Source organism: Aquarana catesbeiana, linkage group LG06 (assembly GCF_042186555.1).
Source record: "Aquarana catesbeiana isolate 2022-GZ linkage group LG06, ASM4218655v1, whole genome shotgun sequence".
Taxonomy (NCBI): Eukaryota; Metazoa; Chordata; class Amphibia; order Anura; family Ranidae; genus Aquarana; species Aquarana catesbeiana.
Window position 1 is genome coordinate 138299388 of NC_133329.1, and position 25752 is coordinate 138325139.

Consider the following 25752-nt stretch of genomic DNA (forward strand, 5'->3'; position numbering starts at 1 on the left):
TAGTTCCTGAAATACACACGAGCGGGCTTCAGATGCCCACATCCTCGATGGCCCCTCCCTGCTTCCGAGATCAGGTAAAATATTATTGATTTAAAAGTAGCAAGCATGAAGACAGTCCTAAACCATATCCAAATATTAATGTAGAAGTTATAACAATTACAGGGGAGCTTTTATTAAAAATATATATATATATATATTATAATGATTATGAAGGCTGGAGCTCCCCTTTAAGTTTCCTAGTTACCATCCCACCTTACAAATCACTGACTGTTAGTAGGTGAAAAATGTACCAATAAAAAAAGTTTGATTTACTGTGTACTTACCCCCATCTTCTGCATCACTGGGAGCCACTTCACAGTTTTTCAGGAAAATTCCTAGGGTATTCAGAGCAAGCAAAATCTCAGGGGAAGACATTCTGGTCCATTGCAAGAGCCTCTTTTCATGAGATTTTGGTTGCTTTGTCATTTAGCCAGAAGGGGTGTGACATCCTTGCCTAAGCACTGCTGGTGAAAGGTGGGTGTGAGAATAATATAAACCCTAACTTTTTTTCTTTTAAGATTCATTTTACAGCTCCTAATAGCAGAACACTGTAAGCAAACCTTGCATTTTACTGCAAGATCCATTTTAACCAAAATAAATAGGACAAATGGAAAAGTATAATTCTAATTTTACTAAATTTTCAATAAGGTTTATATTGTATCTTTATTAGTCTTTTTTCTTATATATGAATTTAGTACATTGATACACTTTCTTTTCACTCTGCAGCATCTATGGTTTTCTATATTTGTCAGAATAAAATAATTATTCACTTTATTGAATCATCACCTACAGACTACAGTTTGTAGTCCATATTTTCAAGAATCTTCATCCCCCTGTTACAGTAATTGGCTCACCTCTTCTCTTACCGCACCGTGGAGAGAGTCTAAGGTCAAACTGCGTGCACCCTGGTGAAAGGAATATAGAATCCTTATCAACTCCTTAAATGTGAATATATTTCAAAATCCAGGTGCAGTAAAATCTTTGAATGAACTAAGACTCTTTAAGAAGATACTTGCAAGGATTAATGTAAAGAAAATCTATTACAGGCAGTGAGATCTGGTGATAAGTGAAAATAAGGGGACTGCTGACTAAGGAAAATGTGAATTTAGTACTTGAAAGTGGTTATACAAACAGTGGGGTTGATTTATTAAAGCAATAGGGCATGTTCATTCTGTAAAGTATATATGTTCACACTGCAAAGTGAAAATTAATTTAGCTTAGTGAATGAGCTGAAGCTGTGACTACTTCAGACATCATATCAAGTGCAAGCAAATATCCTGTTTCAATAATTCACCTTGGATATGACTAGATATTCACAGATGTATCTTGTTTATTACTCTAAATGACCACACACTATAAAATGAACAGCCTTTACTTCTTTGGTAAATCAACCCAAATACATATGAGAAAACATGCACAACTAACTGTAAAGAAAACAGCAAACGAGTAAAAAGAAGTTTAAAAATTAATGTGACTACTTATTGAGCCCCTTGCTCAAGCAATCCGTAGTGACCCCTCAATCAAAGGGATAGATTTAGCTGGTCATCAACACAAACTATGGGGGTTATTTACTAAAGGAAAATCCACTTTGCACTGCAAGTGCACTTGAAAGTTGAATTGAAGTTGCTGTAGATCCATGGGGGACATGCAAGGAAAATAAAAAACAGCATTTTAGCTTGCACATGATTGGATGATAAAATCAGCAGAGCTTCCACTCATTTCAGACCTACCCCTTAGATTTATAGCGACTGCACTTCCAAGTGCACTTTCAGTGCACTTTCAAGTGCACTTGCAGTGCAAAGTGGATTTGCCTTTCGTAAATAACCCCCAATGTCTATTTGCTGATGATATCTTAACATTTATCTCACCCACTCATATTTCTGCTCCCAACCTTATTAGCAGACTTGATAATTTTGCCCACATTTCTGGTTTAACTATTATTTCTCAAAAATCTACAGCCTTAAATATCTCCTTACCTCCTCATATTCTACAACAAGGACAAATATCCAACCCTTTCTCCTGGTCCACATCATGCCTCGCTTACTTAGGAATGAAACTTACCCCCAATCTTTCTGACATCTTCTCTGCTAATTTCCCTCCATTATTGTGGCAAATCTACAATTATCTTAAACAATGGTCCTCCCTACCATTATCATGGATAGGTAAAATTAACGTAATAAAGATGACTATATTACCCAAAATCTTGTATCTTTTTTGAGTTTTACCTATTCCTGTCCCAGCATATTTCCTCAGAAATTTACAACGTAAAACATGTTTTAAAAAGATGCGTTCATTTGGGGTTCTTTTAAACCTTGTTTGCCTAAACACACACATTACCTTCCCAAACTTAAAGGTGGGCTAGGGCTTCCTAATTTTACCACTTACTTCCACGCAGCTCAAATAGCACATATTCCTAAATATCACACAAAACATAAAATCCCACTTTGGGTAGCGCTAGAATCAATTGACTGAGACCCACTTTCCATAACAAACCTAATATGGTCTAATCCATCTGATCGTGAAAATATAAAAAATAAGATAACTAAACATACAGTTGCTATCTGGGATAAATTTAAATTAGTCAATGGACTACAGTCTCCACATGTACCCCTTTTATCATTTATTAGAAACCCACTTTTCTACCCTGCATGTTCATCTCATAAATCTTTTAAAGTATGGATCTCCTCTAACCTAACTCAACTCTGTGAGCTATCATCATCTACCTCATTTAAAACATTTCCTGAACTATGTGTCATAAACTGCCCCATTCAGAACTTTTTCGTTATCTGCAGATTACATTTTTTTTTTACACCCTATATACAAGGAAGAAGTAATTTAAATAAACTTACACATTTTGAAAGCATATGCAAACGTGATCCCCAATCAAAGGGACTCATAACAATAATATACAATCATTGTATTACTTCACCTAAGGCAGAACTACCATTATATGAGGTAAAATGGGAGAGAGACCTTGGATTTCATTTGGAAGCAACCATGTGAGATAAAATCTGGGCCACTACAAAATCTTCTTCACCAAATATTACTGCCTTAGAGACAAATTATAAGATACTCATACACTGGTATCTGGTCCTTGTCAGAATTGCGAAATATGTTTCCCAATATTCTCCGTTTTGCTTTCGCGGCTGTGGTGAATTAGGATCACATTTCCATATATTTTTGGGACTGTCCGGTTATAAAAGATTTTTGGAAAGATGTTTTTCTCATGTTCTCAACATTTTTTTAAAAATCGATCAATCCTGACCCTACAAGCAAACCGTGATTGTCCCATATATGTGAGGTATTACCATGAACATAAGATCATGAGCAGTAATTCTAAAGCCTTGTACACACAGTACGATTGTTGGCCAACTGAGCGTCTGATTTTTGTCAAAAAGGCGTGTGCCAGGATCTTGTCTTGCATACTAATGGTACACAATTGCCGTGCCACAAACACAAATGTAGTGACTTACTATGAGGAATTTCAGCTCTTGAGCGCCACCCTTTGGGCCCCTTCTGCTAATTTTGTGTTTGGTGAGCATTGATTCCGAGCATGCGTGTTTGTACTTTCGACTTTTGTGTGACGGATTTGTGTACTGACCATATGAAAATCTGACGTCAAACCGTTGTCCGACGAAAATTTACTAGCCTGTCATCCAACATTTGTTGGCCAAAAATTGGACAACAATTGTCAAAAGGAGCGTACTAACAGTAAGATTTTAGGACAACAGTCTGTCAGCAGACAATCCCCTGCCAACAATTGTACTGTGTGTACAAGGCTTAACACTAGACCTCCTCTGTACATCTAAAGTGGTAATTTGTAAAGGCTTATAAAGCATTGCCTATGGATAGTAACATTTATGTCATGCAATTTTAAAGCATGACATGTTTGGTATTTGCTCGGCATGACATCATCTTTTATATTTTTACATAAAAATTGGTTTAGGCATTTTGCATTAAAATTTTAAAAAGTGTATTTTTTTCCCAAAAACTGTATTTGAAAAACCGCTGTGCAAATACCGTGTGACAAAAAATTGCAAAACTAACAAATTGTCTAGCAAAAAAACACCAGATTTTTACATGTAAACAAAATGTACTACAAAATGCCTGGTCTTCAACTGGTTAAACCCCAAAATCCTTTCCACCACACATATGCCTTACATGGGTGACAAGAGGTTAAAGGCAATCTATAGTCCAAGCATACACTTTCAAATGAAAAAATCAGCATTGTAATAGCAATACAAACAATAGTTATTTTTGACAATCCAATATTTTTATTAAAAAAAAAATGTAAAATTAAAATTGCATGTACCAACTAACTGTAAGTCCCTGCACTCTTCACACTGACCATTTCCACGAAACATGCCACTCAACATCCTTTCAATAAACGCAAATGGACTTAACCATCCTGCCAAGTGCCATTCCCTATGGAAAACTGCCCATGACACTAACTGTGACATTCTATGTGTCCAGGAGACACACTTCTCATCCGCGACCCCAAAATGTTCTAACAATCATTTCCCACACATCTTCCAGGCTTCATTTTCTTCCAAAAAAAAAGGAGTCCTCATTGCAGTCAAAGACTTCCAATCCCATCAGGTGACTCTAGACCCGAATGGTCGATATATCATTTTACAATGCACTATTAACACGGTCACCTACACCCTGATAAATCTATATTCACCCAATGTCCACCAAATGTGCTTTTTAAGGTGCCTCATGAAATGCATCAAACCTATCCAAAGAGGCCACGTGATTATGTGCAGTGACTTTAATTTGGTACCTGATATTCGCATGGATTCATCCACACCGTCCAAGAGAAGGGAATCCCCTCTGAAGAAATTTCTATTTGAACAGGACTTGTTTGGCATCTGGCGATATCATCATGGATCTAAAAAAGACTACACATATCTCTCTCCATTACACAAAACGTATTCAAGAATTGATCTTTTTCTTGCAGATAAATGGCTTCTTCAGAAAGCCACTTTCTGGACTAGCCATGCCATGTTGTGGTCGAACCACACACCCATCAGCATATCAATTGCAGACTCCCCACCACAATCTAAAACCAATCTCTGGTGAGCCAACAATTTCCTACTGCAACAGCCAACATATTCTGCAGAGATTGACACTTTACTCTCTGAATTTTTTAAGAACAACGTGGGTTCGGTACCCGACCACAGCATGGTATGGAATACACATAAAGTATTTATAAGGGGTGTATTAATGCAAATTAACTCTCGTATGAAAAAACTAAGATGCAGCGACTGGACTATCTCCCGACTACCATAGCAGACCTGGAAAAAAACAACAAATCACACCCACAGGCCATACATTCAGCGAAGCTTCTATCCCTGAGACAGGAGCTTAGAACCCTCCTCTTACACTCTTTTGAAAAAACGCAGCGCAAATTGAAAGCTGTGGCTTACGTCACCTCAAATAAGGTGGAGAAAACTCTAGCCAGACGCCTAAAGGGATACCAGGCTAAAACCAAAATAGCCTATGTTATTCATCCCCACACACACACAAAAATGCTAAATCCCCAAGATATTGCTGACGCCTTCAGCTCAAATTATGGTGACCTTTATAAGCTTAACCTTGATGCCCTGACCCATCAACCCTCTATTGACGACATTGAGGCCTTTTTAAACCACATCAACCTCCCAACTCTAAATGAAACACAACTTGAATTCCTGAACGCACCTTTCATGACCTCAGAACTACAATCTGTCATCAAATCTCTACCTACGGGGAAAGCCCCAGGTCCTGACGTACTAACTAGCAAATATTACAAACAATTTTCCTCCATACTCACCAACCACATGACCACCTTATATAATGATGCAGTGTCCTCATCTTCATTTCCTCATGAAATGCTAAAAGCCCTGATAATTACCTTACTGAAACTAGGGAAAGAACCAACCACCCCCCAAAATTTCAGGCCAATTTCTTTATTAAATCTTGATTTAAAAATTTACGCAAAAGCCATCGCCATCAGACTAAATAACATACTGCCCACCCTGATTCACCGCGACCAATCTGGTTTCATCATGGGTCACTAGAAGACTTATAGACATTATCCATCACACCGAGTCCAACGGAACGCCTTCTCTGCTTCTATCTTTGGATGCAGAGGAGGCGTTTGACAGGATTCACTGGACTTATCAACATAAAATCCTCCTTAAGTTTGGTTTCCAAAGGCAATATACTACAAGCTGTCCTAGCACTATACACAACACCCTCCGCTAAAGTATACTCCTCTGAAATGATATCCCAATTATTCCAAATAACCAATGGTACGTGCCAGGGTTGCCCATTGTCGCCCTTGATTTTTAATCTTCTTATGGAACCCCTAGCGGGTCACATTAGAATTAACCCCCTCATCTCTGGTATTACAATCAATAGAGCCCATCATAAAATCAGTTTATTTGCTGATGATGTCATCCTAATGGTCACCAACCCATCCTCCTCTCTAGCTGCAATTCAGGACACTCTTACGAGGTTTAGCAAGATTTCGTATTACAAAATTAATGATACCAAATCATTTATACTCAACCTAGGTATGGATGCTACGACTACACATCTACTACAAGCTAAGTTTCCTTATACCTGGGCAGCTCACCAAATCAGTTAAACAACTTTTCGCAGTTAACTACACATCGTTTACCAAAAAACTGCAAACTGATTTACAAAAATGAGCGAACTTTCATGGTCAGGTAGACTAGCATCATTTAAAATGATCCATCTCTCACAATTGTTCTACCTTTTTAGAACATTACCCATCCCGATACCTCAATCCTATTTTAAGACACTACAAACTATTCTAAGTAAGTTCATTTGGCAAGGTAAGAAACCACGTAGTGCCCATTCAAAACTTATTAAACACAGACTAGCAGGAGGATCAGGATACATAGAATCCTCTTCAATTATACGTTCAGACCTAAAAACTTAGATCCTAGGGATCAATATACTGACCGCTCTTTCCCCTACAATGAAAGCCTCTGCACGTGTATGGAAATCAATTACAAACATAGAACTACCCCCCCTTAATAATCCCAGCACCCCTCCTCCCGATAGGAACTCTCACACAACTCACTCCAGACCTCCAGTTGTCCCAGTGGACAAGCAAAGGCACCCTCCACATTCAAGACCTATTCTCTGATTCCAAATTAAAACCCTTTTCCCAACTGAGAAAAGAATTTGCACTCCCACCCTCTGAATATTTCACTCACATACGAGTAACCCATTGCTTATCCTCCCTATCTCAACCATATCCAATATACGCCTTACCTTCTACCATATGGTCTTTTGTAAACCACCCATCTCCACAACGGAAAGGTATCTCATTGCTCTTCAACACCTTACACTAAAAAAAGGAATTTATTAAACATATCTCACATCTGCACTTGGAATTTGACCTGGGAATTAGATTCATCCAAAAACACATCTCAGGACTCATATGCGGCATTGAGGCGTCTTAAGAGAAACCTACTTGCTTTCCACTAGATAGATGTGTGGCGTGTCCTCCACCTCAACCATAGGGACTACACCTTCTATTCACATCCCCATGATTCTTACACTAGAATCAATATGTTCATGATACCGCAGTCGCTCTTATCCAGGGTCACCTCGGCCTCAATTAGCTCTATCACGTTTTCAGACCATGCACCAGTCTTCATAGAGGTGGACCTGCTACAGCCTACCATGAAACAATGGACATGGAGAATCAACAACACGCTGATACAGACCTCAGAGATAAGGTCCATACTACAGAGGGAATAGCAGCTCTTTTACGGGAATATTATAAGGACCTATATAATCTCCCATCTCCACAGTCGGATAAAGATAAAGCTACCGAAAAAAAGGCAATCCAGGTATATCTTCGCAACTCAGGCCTCTCGCAGATTCCAGAAGATGATTTGAGCGAACTGGACAAGCCGATTTCCACAGCTGAGGTGACAATGGTAATGGCACAAATGCAGCTAGGTAAAGCCCCGGGCCCCTTCCATATTATAGGACTTATGGAGGCCTGCTGACTCCGCACTTTATATCGGCATATAATACAGCAGGGGAAGGGGGGATCCTTCCTAGAGACACCCTGAAAGCCCACATTTCGGTTATCCCTAAAGAAGGAGAAGACCCACTACACTGTCAAAACTACAGACCAATATCCCTATTGAATGTAGACTTTAAAATTTTCACTAAAATCCTTTCTATGCGCCTGATTAATCTGATCCCATTACTGATCCACTCTGACCAGGTAGGATTCATCCCAACAAGAGAGGCGCGCGATAACACGACGAAGGCAATTAATTTGATCCAAGCAGCAAGAATGAGGAAGATCCCAATGCTGCTTCTCTCGACGGATGCCGAAAAGGCGTTCGATCGAGTAAGCTGGCCTTTTCTATTCGAAAAACACTAAGTTACATAGCACTGAAAGATAGAATGATGAGCTGCATTTGTGCCATCTATTCATGTCCATCAGCCCAGGTTAAAGTCAACGGCCATCTACCTTCCACTTTTAACAAATCAAATGGGACGAGACAGGGGTGTCCTCTATTACCACTGATTTTCGTACTCACCTTCGAACCCTTCTTGCGCACCATCAGAAACAACCCAGATATTGAGGGCATTATCCTAGACACCACCCTATCCCCGAAAGTAGCAGCCTTTTCCGACGATCTTCTATTCTTTCTGACTAAACCTTTGGTATCCATCCCACACCTACTCAAGGAATTAAAGACATATGAGGGTCTATCACATTATCGTATTAACTACCAGAAATCGGAAGCACTGGATGCGAACCTGCCATCCTCCCTAACTTCCCTACTCCGATCGGACTTCCCTTTTAAATGGGCCACTTCACATAATAAATACTTAGGAATCCTGTTACCTGGCAAGACGGAAGACATTTTTCGTCTCAATTTTGCCCCTCTTCTGGCAGAGATAAAGAAAGATTTGCAGGAATGGCAAAGTGGCTTCTTTACCTGGTTTGGACGCTGCAGTATAATAAAAATGAATAATATGCCCAGACTTTTATACTATTTCCAGGCACTCCCGATACAAATTCCTATGGCCTTTTTGAAAACAGTAAATAGAGTGATAACTCAATTCGTCTGGGCCAGTAAACCTCCTCGACTGGCACAAACAATACTCCGACTTCCAACAATGAAGGGTGGCATTGCCCTCCCAGATGCAATTTTATACCACACAGCATGTCATCTGACCCGTATACTGGACTGGAGCAGACACGAAACCTTGAAACAATGGGTACAAATAGAAAACTCCTTGGCGGGGCCCAGTTAGACCAAATCCCTTGGTGCCAGCAACCTCTACCAAAGCAGATCTTGTCCCACCCCACGGTGGGAGTGACAATCTGGGCCGCATGGAAGGTTTTTAGAGACTTGTCTATCGCACCTCTTCCGTCCCCAATCACCCCTGTAATAGGTAACCCGGCTTTCACTCTTAGGGATCCTAGATTCCGCGTGTGTTCGGGGCCAATGCACACGTTCGCCTTTGCGCGCTAGCACGGGGGGACAGGGGCACTTTATTTTTATTTTATTTTTTAATTATTAATTTATATTATTTTTACACTATCGCTTTAAATTGTTATTTTTTGATCACTTTTATTGCTGTCACAAGGAATGTAAACATCCCTTGTGACAGCAATAAGCACGTAACAGGTACTCTTTATTGACAGATCTGGGGTCCATAAGACCGCAAATCCCTCCTTTGCACTTGAAAGCATTCAAAATGCCAAGATCTGTGTTTTTGAATACTTTGGATTTTCAAAAACTGGCTCCTTTAGGATGCCAGTAAACCGGAAGTGATGTCATGACTTCCATGTTACCATATCCGAGACTGGATCAAAGCCAATTCGTGCTTTGTTCAGTTCTCCGGCCAGCCCTGGATGTCCCCTCCCACTGCTTGTAATAACAGCCGAGCAGCTGCTTAGCTGCATCGGTTGTTATTATAAGAGAGACGACTGTTGACACTAAAAACCGGTACAGCTGCAGGCATCATCCGGTACAACCACCTGCAGTTAAATGACATACAGGTACAGCCCACTTCCTGTTTCTTGTCTGGTAAAAAGCCTAGGCTTATGGCATCATGCACAGGTCCCTCTCTCACTCTTGTGAGAGTTTGCCAGGAAAGGAGGGGGGATGAGTCATAAGAGAGCCAATGAGCTGCGGGGCTGCAGAGCTGGAGGTGTGCCTCTGTGTGTCTGTGTAAATCCAGGAAGTGAACAGGCAGCAGCTTCAGCTGGCCATAGTTAAAATGGATGCAGCCAGACTTAGTGGAGGGAGATTTCTGCAGCATATTTGGCAAGTGCAGAATCACAGCATATATAAAATAATATGGAAAGTGGTTGGACAGAAGCTTCAGAATGGCAAATATGTTTTTATTACAAATGATGTGAGCAGACTGCAGTTCCTCTTTAAGAGCAGCATAACTTTCATACTTTTTATTTGTATGAGACTTTTAGTACAGAAAGATTTACCTTTTAATTTTTGCAAATATTTTTTGTTTGGGGTATTCAAAAAAAATGAAAAAACTTACTTTAAAATGAAACCCTAGGAATCCAGGTATCAGTGGCATCACTAGGGTTGGTGTCACCCGGTGCCGAAAAAATTGGTGTCACCCCCTCCTCCACCAACTACCTCAGTACAGACCCCCCTCCACTAACTACAGACCCCACTCCATCAATATACCCCCCCTTACTCAGCACAGACCCCCTTCCATCAATATAGACCCCCCCACTAAGTACAGACTCCCCTCTCTCAGTACAGACCCCCCTCCATCAGTACAGACTCCCGCTCAGTGCAGACCCCCTTTCCTCAGTATAGACCCCCCACTAAGTACTGACCCCATCCCTCAGTACAGACTCCCCTCCCTTATTGCAGACCCCCCATCAGTACAGACACCCTCCCTCAGTGCAGAGTCTGCAGACCCCCCTCCATTAGTATCAACCTCCCACCTCAGTGCAGACCCCCCAATCAGTACATACACCCCCCCTCAGTGCTGACCCCCATCAGTATGGAATCCTCCTCTCCGTGCAAACCCCACATTAGTATATAATCCCCCCTCAGTGCAGACTTCCCCATCAGTATAGAATCCCCCCTCAGTGCAGACCCCATCAGTATAAAATCCCCCCTCAGTGTCAACCCCCATTAGTATAGAACCCCCCTCAGTGCAGACCCCCATCAGTATAAAATCCCCTCCCCTCAGTGCAGACCCCCATTAGTATAGAATCCCCCCTCAGTGCAGAGCCCTCATTAATATAGAATCCCCCTCAGTGCAGACCCCCCATTAGTATAGAATCCCCCCTCAGTGCAGACCCCCCATTAGTATAGAATCCCCCTCAGTGCAGACCCCCCATTAGTATAGAATCCCCCCTCAGTGCAGACCCCCCATTAGTATAGAATCCCCCCTCAGTGCAGACCCCCCATTAGTATAGACACCCCCTGCACATGTCCACCCACATATACATAAAGTTTACAGACCTCAGAACAGCTCGAACGATACACACAGCCCTTTGTGTCCCTCGGGCTCCTCCTCTTGTGTGGATGTAAACAGAGAGGAGGGGGAGGTGGCTTCAATCCGCTGCACTGATGGACACTTCGCAAGACCTGAGGCGCAGATCAGGGCAGCGGGCTGTGTTAGAGGTGCGTGCCGCTACCTATGGTTGTCACCCGGGTGCGGCCTGCACCCCCCGCACCCACCTAACAATGCCACTGCCAGGTATGCATTAACTGAAAAAAAGAATGTAATGTATTTTTACACAACTAGCACAAGTACCAGAAACAATACTGAAGAGTAGGGATGGGCCGAACTTTGGTTGTTCGGCGAACAACGAACATTATGTGGTGTTCACGGCAAATTCGAAAGCCGCGGAACACCGTTAAAGTCTATGGGACATTAACATGAAAAAAAAGTGATCATTTTAAAGGCTTATGCCCTGTACACACAATCGGAATTTTCATCAGAAAAAACCTTGGATGGTTTTTCCGACGGAATTCCGCTCAAGCTTGGCTTGCATACACACGGTCACACAAAAGTTCTCTGAACGTTCGTCCGTCAAGAACATGGTGACGTACAACACGTATGATGGCACTAGAAAAGGGAAGTTTCATATGAAGCGATGATTCTGAGCATACGTGTTTTTTTGCGTGTTGGAATTGCATACAGACAAACAGAATATCCGATAGGAACTTTTTACGACGGAAAAATAGAGAACCTGCTCTCAATCTTTTGCTGGTGGAAATTCCGCCAGCAAAAGTCTGATGGAGCATACACACGGTCGGAATTTCAGATCAAAAGCTCACATCGGACTTTTGCTGATGGAATTTCCGATCATGTGTACTGGGCATAATATGCAAGTTATTGTCATAAAAAGTGTTTGGGGACCCGAGTCCTGCCCCAGGGGACATGTATCAATGCAAAAAAAAGTTTTAAAAACTGACTTTTTTCGGGAGCAGTGATTTTAATAATGCTTAAAGTGAAACAATAAAAATGAAATATTCCTTTAACCACTTGCCGACCGCCTCACGCATATATACGTGAGCAGAGCGGCACGGGCAGGCAAAATCACGTACCTGATACGTGATGCCTTCCCGCGGGCGGGGGGTCCGATCGGACCCCCCCCCCTGTGCCGTAGGCGGTCAGCTCTTGTTCGCGGGCGATGAGGGGTCAGGGGGAGGCCATCCATTGATGGCCACCCCCTCCCGATCGCTCCCAGCGAATCAAATGCTTCCTCTCCCTCTGTAATGTAAACAGAGGGAGAGGAAGTGATGTCATCTCTCCTCGAGCCGGTCTTTTTGATCCGACGCCGAGGAGAGAAGACATCCAAGTAAGTGCACCAACACTACACTTCCAGTAGAACACGCAGGCACACTTTTCACCCCCCTGTCACCCCCCGATCACCCCCCTGCACCCCCTGTCACTCTGACACCAATAGCAGTGTTTTTTTTTTTGCATTGGTGTCAGTTTGTGTCAGTTATAAGTGTTAGGGCAGTTAGGTTAGCCCCCTTTAGGTCTAGGGTACCCCCCTTTAGGTCCAGGGTACCCCCCTAACCCCCCCTAATAAAGGTTAACCCCGTGATCACCCCCCGTCACCAGTGTCGCTAAGCGATCGTTTTTCTGATCGCTGTATTAGTGACACAGGTGACGCTAGTTTAGGGAGGTAAGTATATAGGTTCGCTGTCAGTGTTTTATAGCGACAGGGACCCCCATATACTACCTGCTAAAGGTTTTAACCCCCTGATTGCCCCCTAGTTAACCCTTTCACCAGCGATCACCGTATAAGTGTTACGGGTGATGCTGGTTAGATAGTTTGTTTTTTGTAGTTTATTATAGTTTATTACAGTTTATTATAGTTTATTATAGTTTTAGGGCACCCGCCGTTTATTACCTTATAAAGGTTTAACCCCCTAATTGCCCGGCAGCGTCAGGTTAGCGCCAGTACCGCTAAAACCCACGCACGCAGCATACACCTCCCTTAGTGCTATAGTATCTGAACGGATCGATATCTGATCCGATCAGATCTATACTCCCCAGCAGTTTAGGGTTCCCTGAAATGCAGTGTTAGCGGGATCAGCCCAGATACCTGCTAGCACCTGCGTTTTGCTCCTCGGCCCAGCCCAGCCCAGCCCACCCAAGTGCAGTATCGATCGATAACTGACACTTACAAAACACTAAGCACACATAACTGCAGCGTTCGCAGAGTCAGGCCTGATCCCTGCGATCGCTAACAGTTTTTTGGTAGCGTTTTGAATCAGTCGCTGACAGTCAGGAGCTTTTTTGCCTGTGAGTCTCACTAGTGTACCCCTAAATTTAGAGGCCAAAATGGCAAATCGAAGGTACACTAGTGAAGAGGCCTACAGGTTTCTGAGCATGACAGATAGTGAAGAGGAAGTCACTCATCTGTCAGATTCAGGCTCAGAATATGATCCTGTAGAGGACAGCGGCTCCATGACAGATAGCTCTGACGACGAAGTTGTGGTCCCTGCTAAGGTCAGGCGTACCAGACCCCGAACTTATTCTGTCCTTGAAGTGCAAGAACCGCAGGGCTCTCGTATGGAGCAGAGAAGTACTAGTGCCGCTATTCCTTCTGGTGAACTGGCAAGCACTAGCGGCCTAGTACACCCTGGTCGTACATCCAGCACTGCAGTAACACTTGGTGACGTGGCGAGTCCCATAAGTGCAGTTCAAGCTGGCGAGGTGGCAAGCACAAGTAGTGTCCCGCTGCCACCAAGAAGACGAACACAGGCCCGTTGTGCCCATAGTGCCCTTCCTGCTGCATTCGCCAATCCGAATTGGGTACCCACCACTTCTGCAGCACCCGTACTTCCCCCTTTCACTGGCCAACCTGGAATTCAGGTGGAAACAGTTGACTTTACGCCACTGGATTTTTATTCACTGTTTTTCACCGAAGATCTCTATAGATCTATTGTGGACCAAAGCAATTTATACGCTGGTCAATACATCGCCGCTAATCCCCAGTCCTCCCTTGCCAGAGATTGGAGACCAATTACGGTCTCCGAATTTAAGATCTTTCTGGGCCTTTCCCTCCTCATGGGGTTGAATAAAAAGAGTGAGTTGCGGTCATATTGGTCCACTGACCCAATTTACCATTCACCCTTGTTCTCTGCCTCCATGGCCAGGGCACGATACGAGCAGATTTTGCGGTTCATGCACTTCAACGACAATGAACTCTGTCGTCCTCGTGGAGACCCTGCATACGATCGGCTCTACAAAATTCAGCCCCTCGTAAACCACTTCAACCAACGTTTTGCAGACTTGTTTACTCCCCATCAAGTTGTCTGCGTTGATGAGTCCCTGGTTAAATTTTCTGGCCGCTTGTCATTCAAACAGTACCTTCCCAGCAAGCGTGCCAGATACGGGGTCAAGATGTATAAGCTCTGTGACAGGGCCACAGGCTATACATGTAGTTTTATGGTTTACGAGGGCAAAGATAGTCACGTAGAGCCGACAAATTGCCCTGACTACATAGGAAGCGCTGGCAAGATAGTGTGGGACTTGGTGTCACCCTTATTCGGAAAGGGGTACCACTTGTACGTGGACAATTATTATACGAGCGTGCCACTTTTTAGCCACCTTTTTGATCATCAGATTGGAGCATGTGGCACCGTGCGACCTAATCGCCGGGGCTTTCCCCAGCGGCTTGTAGATTCCCGTCTTAGGCGGGGGGAGAGAGCCTGCTTGAAGTATAATAATTTGCTCGCTATGAAGTGGAGGGATAAGAAGAATGTTTTCGTTCTCACCTCCCTTCATGCAGACACGATGGTCCAAATTCCTACGGCGACTGGTGTTGTGGAGAAACCCCTCTGTGTCCACGAATATAACCTTAATATGGGAGGGGTGGACCTCAATGACCAGTTGTTGGCGCCGTACCTAATTGCCCGTAAGGCCAGACGCTGGTACAAAAAAGTGTCTGTTTAGTTATTTCAATTGGCTTTGCTGAATGCTTATGTGCTATACAGAGCTTCAGGACAGACTGATCCTTCCTTAAATTCCAGGAAGAGATCGTCAGAGCCCTTCTGTATCCAGACGGTGCTCCACCTCACCATCCCCAACCAAATGCAGTAAGCCGGCTGCATGAGAGGCATTTTCTTTATGCCCTCCCGAGTACCCCTACCCAACGAACCCCCCAAAAAAGATGTCGTGTCTGCAGCAAGCGCGGATTTAGGCGTGACACCCGGTATTATTGTCCCCTCTGTCCTGGCAATCCTGGTCTTTGCATTGGTGAATGTTTTGAACGCTACCATACACTAGTGGAGTATTAGCGTAGGGTACAGCACTGCACAGACTAGGCACACTTCCACAGGGTCTCCCAAGATGCTGTTGCATTTTGAGAGACCCAAACCTGGTACCAGTTAAAAAAGTTAAAGTTACAAAAAAAAGTGTAAAAAAAACAAAAAAAAGTAAAAAAAAAGAAAAAAAACACAAAAAAATATATAAAATAAAAAAAACAAAAATAGTTGTTGTTTTATTGTTCTCTCTCTATTCTCTCTCTATTGTTCTGCATTCTATACTGCAATGTTTTATTGTTATGTTTTTATCATGTTTGCTTTATAGGTATGCAATTTTTTTATACTTTGTTTTTTTTATTGTTAACCACTTTTTTGTTTTCAGGTACGCCATTCAGCTGCAGAGCGGATTTATTTATCTTGACAGCAACAGCGTTTGCTCCCACGATATATAAAGCCGTGACTCCAGCGCTGTCGGAGGTGATTTCACCACCACAGTTACATACTTCAGCATATATGCCGAAGCGTGGGGGCAGCAGTGGGTGGAGGAGCGATTTGCTCCTGCCTTTTACGGGAGGATGCCCCCATGCTTCGGCATATATATTTTTTAGGTAGGCACAGGTTGCGTTAAATGTTCTATTTTTTACTATGTTTTTTTTGTATTTTGCTTTGCAGGTATGGTAAGTATTACTGTTATACTGTAATGTTACTTTGTTTTTTTGTTAACCATCATTTGCTTAGCAGGTACGCCATTCAGTTGCAGCACGGATTTATTTATCTTGACAGCAACAGCGTTTGCTCCCACGATACATAAAGCCGTGACTCCAGCGCTGTCGGAGGTGATTTCACCACCACAGTTACATACTTCAGCATATATGCCGAAGCGTGGGGGCAGCAGTGGGTGGAGGAGCGATTTGCTCCTGCCTTTTGCGGGAGGATGCCCCCATGCTTCGCCATATATATTTTTTAGGTAGGCACAGGTTGCGTTAAATGTTTTATTTTTTACTATGTTTTTTTTGTATTTTGCTTTGCAGGTATGGTAAGTATTACTGTTATACTGTAATGTTACTTTGTTTTTTAGTTAACCATCATTTGCTTAGCAGGTACGCCATTCAGTTGCAGCACGGATTTATTTATCTTGACAGCAACAGCGTTTGCTCCCACGATACATAAAGCCGTGACTCCAGCGCTGTCGGAGGTGATTTCACCACCACAGTTATATACTTCAGCATATATGCCGAAGCGTGGGGGCAGCAGTGGGTGGAGGAGCGATTTGCTCCTGCCTTTTGCGGGAGGATGCCCCCATGCTTCGGCATATATATACGGTGCATGTATGCCCATCATTAGAAGTGGGTGGATGAAGGGAGGTATTCTAATGGTGGGCATACCCACCAATCAATATCTTTTTTTCGTTCAGCCCACAGGCTGCATGAAAAAAAAGTTTACAATGTATGTCCAACAAGGACCAGCAACGTACTGGTATGTTGCTGGACTTTGAGTGGTTATACCAGAATGATGTCTGCAGGTTTAGGTATAATCTTGGTATCATTCTTTTCAGCCAGTGGTCGGCTTTCTTGTAAAAGCAATCCTAGCGGCTAATTAGCCTCTAGACTGCTTTTACAAGCAGTGGGAGGGAATGCCCCCCCCCCCACCGTCTTCCATGTTTTTCTCTGGCTCTCCTGTCCCAAAAGGGAACTTGAGAATGCAGCCGGTGATTCAGCCAGCTGACCATAGAGCTGATCAGAGACCAGAATGGCTCCAAACATCTCTATGGCCTAAGAAACCGGAAGCTACGAGCATTTCATGACTTAGATTTCGCCGGATGTAAACAGCGCCATTGGGAAATTGGGAAAGCATTTTATCACACCGATCTTGGTGTGGTCAGATGCTTTGAGGGCAGAGGAGAGATCTAGGGTCTAATAGACCCCAATTTTTTCTAAAAAGAGTACCTGTCACTACCTATTGCTATCATAGGGGATATTTACATTCCCTGAGATAACAATAAAAATGATTAAAAAATAAATAAAAATGAAAGGAACAGTTTAAAAATAAGATAAAAAAGTAAACAGCAATTGCACCATGCATGTGAGGTATCACCGCGAAGGTCAGATCGAGGGCAGTAATTTTAGCAGTAGACCTCCTCTGTAAATCTAAAGTGGTAACCTGTAAAGGCTTTTAAAGGCTTTTAAAAATGTATTTAGTTTGTCGCCACTGCACGTTTGTGCGCAATTTTAAAGCATGTCATGTTTGGTATCCATGTACTCGGCCTAAGATCATCTTTTTTATTTCATCAAACATTTTGACAAAATAGTGTGTTTTAGTGTATTAAAATTTAAAAAAGTGTGTTTTTTCCCCAAAAAATGCGTTTGAAAAATCGCTGCGCAAATACTGTGTGAAAAAAAAAAATTAAACACCCACCATTTTAATCTGTAGGGCATTTGCTTTAAAAAAATATATAATGTGTGGGGGTTCAAAGTAATTTTTTTGCAAAAAAAAATAATTTTTTCATGTAAACAAAAAGTGTCAGAAAGGGCTTTGTCTTCAAGTGGTTAGAAGAGTGGTCGATGTGTGACATAAGTTTCTAAATGTTGTGCATAAAATGCCAGGACAGTTCAAACCCCCCCCAAATGACCCCATTTTGGAAAGTAGACACCCCAAGCTATTTGCTGAGAGGCATGTCGAGTCCATGGAATATTTTATATTGTGACACAAGTTGCGGGAAAAAGACAAATTTTTTTTTTTTTTTTTTTTTTGCACAAAGTTGTCACTAAATGATATATTGCTCAAACATGCCATGGGAATATGTGAAATTACACCCCAAAATACATTCTATTGCTTCTCCTGAGTACGGGGATACCACATGTGTGAGACTTTTTGGGAGCCTAGCCGCGTACGGGACCCCGAAAACCAAGCCCCGCCTTCAGGCTTTCTAAGGGCGTAAATTTTTGATTTCACTCTTCACTGCCTATCACAGTTTCGGAGGCCATGGAATGCCCAGATGGCACAAACCCCCCCAAATGACCCCATTTTGGAAAATAGACACCCAAAGCTATTTGCTGAGAGGTATAGTGAGTATTTTTGCAGACCTCACTTTTTGTCACAAACTTTTGAAAATTGAAAAAAGAAAAAAAAAATACGTTTTTCTTGTCTTTCTTCATTTTCAAAAACAAATGAGAGCTGCAAAATACTCACCATGCCTCTCAGCAAATAGCTTGGGGTGTCTACTTTCCAAAATGGGGTCATTTGGGGGGGGTTTGTGCCATCTGGGCATTCCATGGCCTTCAAAACTGTGATAGGTAGTGAGGAGTAAAATCAAAAATGTATGCCCTTCGAAATCCTGAAGGCGGTGCTTGGATTTCGGGGCCCCGTACGTGGCTAGGCTCCCAAAAAGTCCCACACATGTGGTATCCCCGTACTCAGGAGAAGCAGCAGAATGTATTTTGGGGTGTAATTCCACATATGCCCATGGCATGTTTGAACAATATATCATTTAGTGACAACTTTGTGCAAAAAAAAAAAAAAAAATTGTCACTTTCCCGCAACTTGTGTCAAAATATAAAATATTCCATGGACTCAACATGCCTCTCAGCAAATAGCTTGGGGTGTCTACTTTCCAAAATGGGGTCAATTGGGGGGGGTTTGTGCCATCTGGGCATTTTATGGCCTTCAAAAATGTGATAGGTAGTGAGGAGTGAAATTACAACTTTACGCCCTTAGAAATCCTGAAGGCGGTGCTGGGTTTTCGGGGCCCCGTACGCAGCTAGGCTCCCAAAAAGTCCCACACATGTGGTATCCCCGTACTCAGAAGAATCAGCAGAATGTATTTTGGGGTGTAATTCCACATATGCCCATGGCCTGTGTGAGCAATATATCATTTAGTGACAACTTTGTGCAAAAAAAAAAAAAATTCTCACATTCCCGCAACTTGTGTCAAAAAATAAAATATTCCATGGACTCAACATGCCTCTCAGCAAATAGCTTGGGGTGTCTACTTTCCAAAATTGGGTCATTTGGGGGGGTTTTGTGCCATCTTGGCATTTTATGGCCTTCAAAACTGTGATAGGTAGTGAGGAGTGAAATCAAAAATTTATGCCCTTAGAAATCCTGAAGGCGGTGCTTGGTTTTCGGGGCCCCGTACGCGGCTAGGCTCCCAAAAAGTCCCACACATGTGGTATCCCCGTACTCAGGAGAAGCAGCAGAATATATTTTGGGGTGCAATTCCACATATGCCCATGGCATGTTTGAGCAATATATCATTTAGTGACAACTTTGTGCAAAAAAAAAAAAAAATTGTCACTTTCCCGCAACTTGTGTCAAAATATAAAATATTCCATGGACTCAACATGCCTCTCAGCAAATAGCTTGGGGTGTCTACTTTCCAAAATTGGGTCATTTGGGGGGGTTTTGTGCCATCTTGGCATTTTATGGCCTTCAAAACTCTGATAGGTAGTGAGGAGTGAAATAAAAAATGTATGCCCTTAGAAATCCTAAAGGCGGTGATTGGTTTTCGGGGCCCCGTACGCGGCTAGGCTCCCAAAAAGTCCCACACATGTGGTATCCCCATACTCAGGAGAAGCAGCTAAATGTATTTTGGGGTACAATTCCACATATGCCCATGGCCTGTGTGAGCAATATATCATTTAGTGACAACTTTGTGCAAAAAAAAAAAAATTGTCACATTCCCACAACTTGTGTCAAAAAATAAAATATTCCATGGACTCAACATACCTCTCAGCAAATAGCTTGGGGTGTCTACTTTCCAAAATGGGGTCATTTGGGGGGGTTTTGTGCCATCTTGGCATTTTATGGCCTTCAAAACTGTGATAGGTAGTGAGGAGTGTAATCAAAAATCTATGCCCTTACAAATCCTGAAGGCGGTGCTTGGTTTTCGGGGCCCCGTATGCGGCTAGGCTCCCAAAAAGTCCCACACATGTGGTATCCCCGTACTCAGGAGAAGCAGCTGAATGTATTTTGGGGTGCAATTCCACATATGCCCATGGCCTGTGTGAGCAATATATCATTTAGTGGAAACTTTTTGTAAATTTTTTTTTTTTTTTTTTTTTGTCATTATTCAATCACCTGGGACAAAAAAAATAAATATTCAATGGGTTCAACATGCCTCTCAGCAATTTCCTTGGGGTGTCTACTTTCCAAAATGGGGTCATTTGGGGGGGTTTTGTACTGCCCTGCCATTTTAGCACCTCAAGAAATGACATAGGCAGTCATAAACTAAAAGCTGTGTAAATTCCAGAAAATGTACCCTAGTTTGTAGGCGCTATAACTTTTGCGCAAACCAATGAATATACGCTTATTGACTTTTTTTTTACCAAAGACATGTGGCCGAATACATTTTGGCCTAAATGTATGACTAAAATTGAGTTTATTGGATTTTTTTTATAACAAAAAGTAGAAAATATCATTTTTTTTCAAAATTTTCGGTCTTTTTCCGTTTATAGCGCAAAAAACAAAAACGGCAGAGGTAATCAAATACCATCAAAAGAAAGCTCTATTTGTGGGAAGAAAAGGACACAAATTTCGTTTGGGTACACCATTGCATGACCGCGCAATTAGCAGTTAAAGCGATGCAGTGCCAAATTGTAAAAAGTGCTCTGGTCAGGAAGGGGGTAAATCCTTCCGGGGCTGAAGTGGTTAAATATTGTGCCTGGGGGGTGCCTGTAAAGTGGTGCTGTTTTCCCTTGTTTAGAACAGTACCACAGCAAAATGACATTTCTAAAGGAAAAAAGTAATTTAAAACTGATCGCGCCTGTAATGAATTGTCGGGTCTTGACAATATAGGTAAAACTCATTAAAAAAAAACGGCATGGGTCCCCCTCCCCCAGTCCATCACCATACTCTTTGGGTCTGGTATGAATATTAAGGGGAACCCCGAGCCAAAAATATAAAAAAGAATTGCGTGGGGGTCCCCCCAAAATCCATGGCAGGCCCTTCAAGTCTGGTATGGAAATTAAGAGGAACCCTGCACCAAATTAAAAAAAAATGGCGTAGGGGTCCCCCCAAAATCCATACCAGACCCTTATCTGAGCATGCAACCTGGCAAGCCGCAGGAAAAGGGGAGGGACGAGAGAGCATCCCCCTGAACCGTTCCAGGCCACATGCCCTCAACATGGGGAGGTTGCTTTGGAGTAGCCCCCCAAAGCATCTTGTCCCCATGTTGATGGGGACAAGGGCCTTATCCCCACAATCCTTGCCTTGCCTTGTACCCCTACCATTTCACAAAAAAGTGTCAAAAATAGTAAAAAAGACAGGAGACACTTTGGGACAAGTCCTTCAGTAAAAAATAAAAAAATAAAAATGTCCAGCGATGTCTTCTATCAATATGGGGACAAGGTGCTTTGGGGAGGCTACTCCAAAGCACCCTTCCCATGTTGAGGGCATGTGGCCTGGTACAGTTCAGGAGGGGAGGCACTCTCTCGTCCCCCCCCTTTTCCTGCAGCCTGCCAGGTTGCGTCCTTGGATAAGGGTCTGGTATGGATTTTGGGGGGACCACTATGCCATCTCTTTTAAATTTGGCGCAGGGTTCCCCTTGATAACCATACCAGACCTGAAGGGCCTGGTATGGATTTTGGGGTGACCCCCCGCAATACATTTTTTTACATTTTGGCTCGGGGTTCCCCTTAATATTCATACCAGACCCAAAGGGCCTAGCAATGGACTGGGGGGTGACCCATGCCATTTTTTTCAATGAGTTTTGTCTATATTGCCAAGACCCGACAATTCATTACAGCCGCACTCAGTTTTAAATGACTTTCTTTCCTTTAGAAATGTAATTTTGCTGTGGTACTGTTCTAAACACGGGAAAACTGTGCCACTTTACAGGCATAGTAAGGGCAACCCCCAGGCACGATATTTAAAGGAATATTTAATTTTTATTGTTTCACTTTAAGCATTATTAAAATCACTGCTCCCGAAAAAACATCCATTTTTAAAACTTTTTTTTAATTGACACATGTCCCCTGGGGCAGGACCCGGGTCACCTAACATTTTTATGGCAACAACATGCATATAACCCTTTAAAATTAGCACTTTTGATTTTTCATGTTCGTGTCCCATAGACTTTAACAGTGTTTGTGTGTTCGTCCAAATTCTTTGCCTATTCGCAAGTTCTGGGGAGTGTTCGGCTCATCCTTACTGAAGACAGCCTTCTGTAATTCCTTGCACCACAGCACTTAAAGCAACAGGAGCAAAGCAGTCACACCTACACTTGGTGAAACCACCAAAACAGTTTTTTTTTCTTTGCAAGGACTGATTTAACCCCTTAAATTATGGGGTGGGGCAATCCTGGCATCCGGTAATCTTAAAAGGTGTACATTGTATTTGGTGAAACAATACTTTGGCCAATAGCTTCTCCCTGGGCACTTTATTATGGATTTGGTAGGACAGTTTACTTTAGCACAACAGTTCAGGTGGCAGGACAAGTAGGTTCCATCACTGATACTTTTGCTGCCAATTAACCACTTGCCGACCGCCTAACGACGATATACATCAACACAATGGCACGGGCAGGCAAAATCACGTACCTGGTACGTGATTGCCTTCCCGCGGGCGGGAGGTCTGATCGGACCCCCCCCGGTGCCAGCGGCGGTCGGCTTTGGTCTGGGAGCGTTTAGAGATGTGGGGGAGGCCATCCGATCGTGGCCCCCCTCGCGATCGCTCCCAGCCAATGACAATCATCCAATCATCCCCTGCCTCTGTGTAGTACACAGAGGCAGAGGATGTGATGTCATCTCTCCTCGGCTCGGCAGTTTCCGTTCAAGGAGAGAAGACATGTGAATGCACCAACACACACACACAGTAGAACATGCCAGGAACACTTTACACCCCCGATCCCCCCCCCGATCGCCCCCCGATCACCCCCCAATCACCTCTCCCCCCTCCCTGTCACACTGACACCAAGCAGTTTTTTTTTTTTTTCTGATTACTGCATGGTGTCAGTTTGTGACAGTTAGAAGTGGTAGGACAGTTAGTGTTAGCCCCCTGTAGGTCTAGGGTACCCCCCTAACCCCCCCTAATAAAGTTTTAACCCCTTGATCACCCCCCGTCACCAGTGTCGCTAAGCGATCATTTTTCTGATCGCTGTATTAGTGTCGCTGGTGACGCTAGTTAGGGACATAAATATTTAGGTTCACCGTCAGCGTTTTATAGCGACAGGGACCCCCATATACTACCTAATAAATGTTTTAACCCCTTGATTGCCCCCTATTTAACCCTTTCACCACTGATCACCGTATAACCGTTACGGTTGATGCTGGTTAGTTCATTTATTTTTTATAGTGTCAGGGCACCCGCCGTTTATTACCGAATAAAGGTTAAGCCCCCTGATTGCCCGGCGGTGATATGTGTCACCCCAGGCAGTGTCAGATTAGCGCCAGTAGCACTAACACCCACGCACGCAGCATACGCCTCCCTTAGTGGTATAGTATCTGTACGGATCAATATCTGATCTGATCAGATCTATACTAGCGTCCCTGGCAGTTTAGGGTTCCCAAAAACGCAGTGTTAGCTGGATCAGCCCAGATACCTGCTAGCACCTGCGTTTTTCCCCTCCGCCCGGCCCAGCCCAGCCCACCCAAGTGCAGTATCGATCGATCACTGTCACTTACAAAACACTAAACGCATAACTGCAGCGTTCGCAGAGTCAGGACTGATCCCTGCGATCGCTAACAGTTTTTTTGGTAGCGTTTTGGTGAACTGGCAAGCACCAGCGCCCTAGTACACCCCGGTCGTAGTCAAACCAGCACTGCAGTAACACTTGGTGACGTGGCGAGTCCCATAAGTGCAGTTCAAGCTGGTGAGGTGGCAAGCACAAGTAGTGTCCCGCTGCCACCAAAAAGACAAACACAGGCCCGTCGTGCCCATAATGCCCTTCCTGCTGCATTCGCCAATCCTAATTGGGAACCCACCGCTTCTGCAGCGCCCGTACCTCCCCCATTCACATCTCCAACCAAATGCAGTCGGCTGCATGAGAGGCATTTTCTTTATGTCCTCCCGAGTACCCCTACCCAACAAACCCCCTCAAAGATGTCATGTCTGCAGCAAGCGCGGATATAGGCGTGACACCCGCTATTATTGTCCCTCCTGTCCTGACAATCCTGGTCTTTGCATTGGTGAATGTTTTGAACGCTACCATACACTAGTTGAGTATTAGCGTAGGGTACAGCATTCCACAGACTAGGCACACTTTCACAGGGTCTCCCAAGATGCCATCGCATTTTGAGAGACCCGAACCTGGAACCGGTTACAGTTATAAAAGTTAGTTACAAAAAAAAGTGTAAAAAAAATTACACAAACAAAAATATAAAATAAAAAAAAAATAGTTGTCGTTTTATTGTTCTCTCTCTCTCTCTATTCTCTCTATTGTTCTGCTCTTTTTTACTGTATTCTATTCTGCAATGTTTTATTGTTATTATGTTTTATCATGTTTGCTTTTCAGGTATGCAATTTTTTATACTTTACCGTTTACTGTCGGCTTTCATGTAAAAGCAATCCTAGCGGCTAATTAGCCTCTAGACTGCTTTTACAGGCAGTGGGAGGGAATGTCCCCCCCCCACCGTCTTCCGTGTTTTTCTCTGGCTCTCCTGTCTCAACAGGGAACCTGAGAATGCAGCCGGTGATTCAGCCAGCTGACCATAGAGCTGATCAGTGACCAGAGTGGCTCCAAACATCTCTATGGCCCAAGAAACCGGAAGCTACGAGCATTTTATGACTTAGATTTTGCCGGATATAAACAGCGCCATTGGGAAATTGGGAAAGCATTTTATCACACCGATCTTGGTGTGGTCAGATGCTTTGAGGGCATCCAATTTTTTAAAAAGAGAGTACCTGTCACTACCTATTGCTATCAAAGGGGATATTTACATTCCCTGAGATAACAATAAAAATGATTTAAAAAAAATAATGAAAGGAACAGTTTAAAAATAAGATA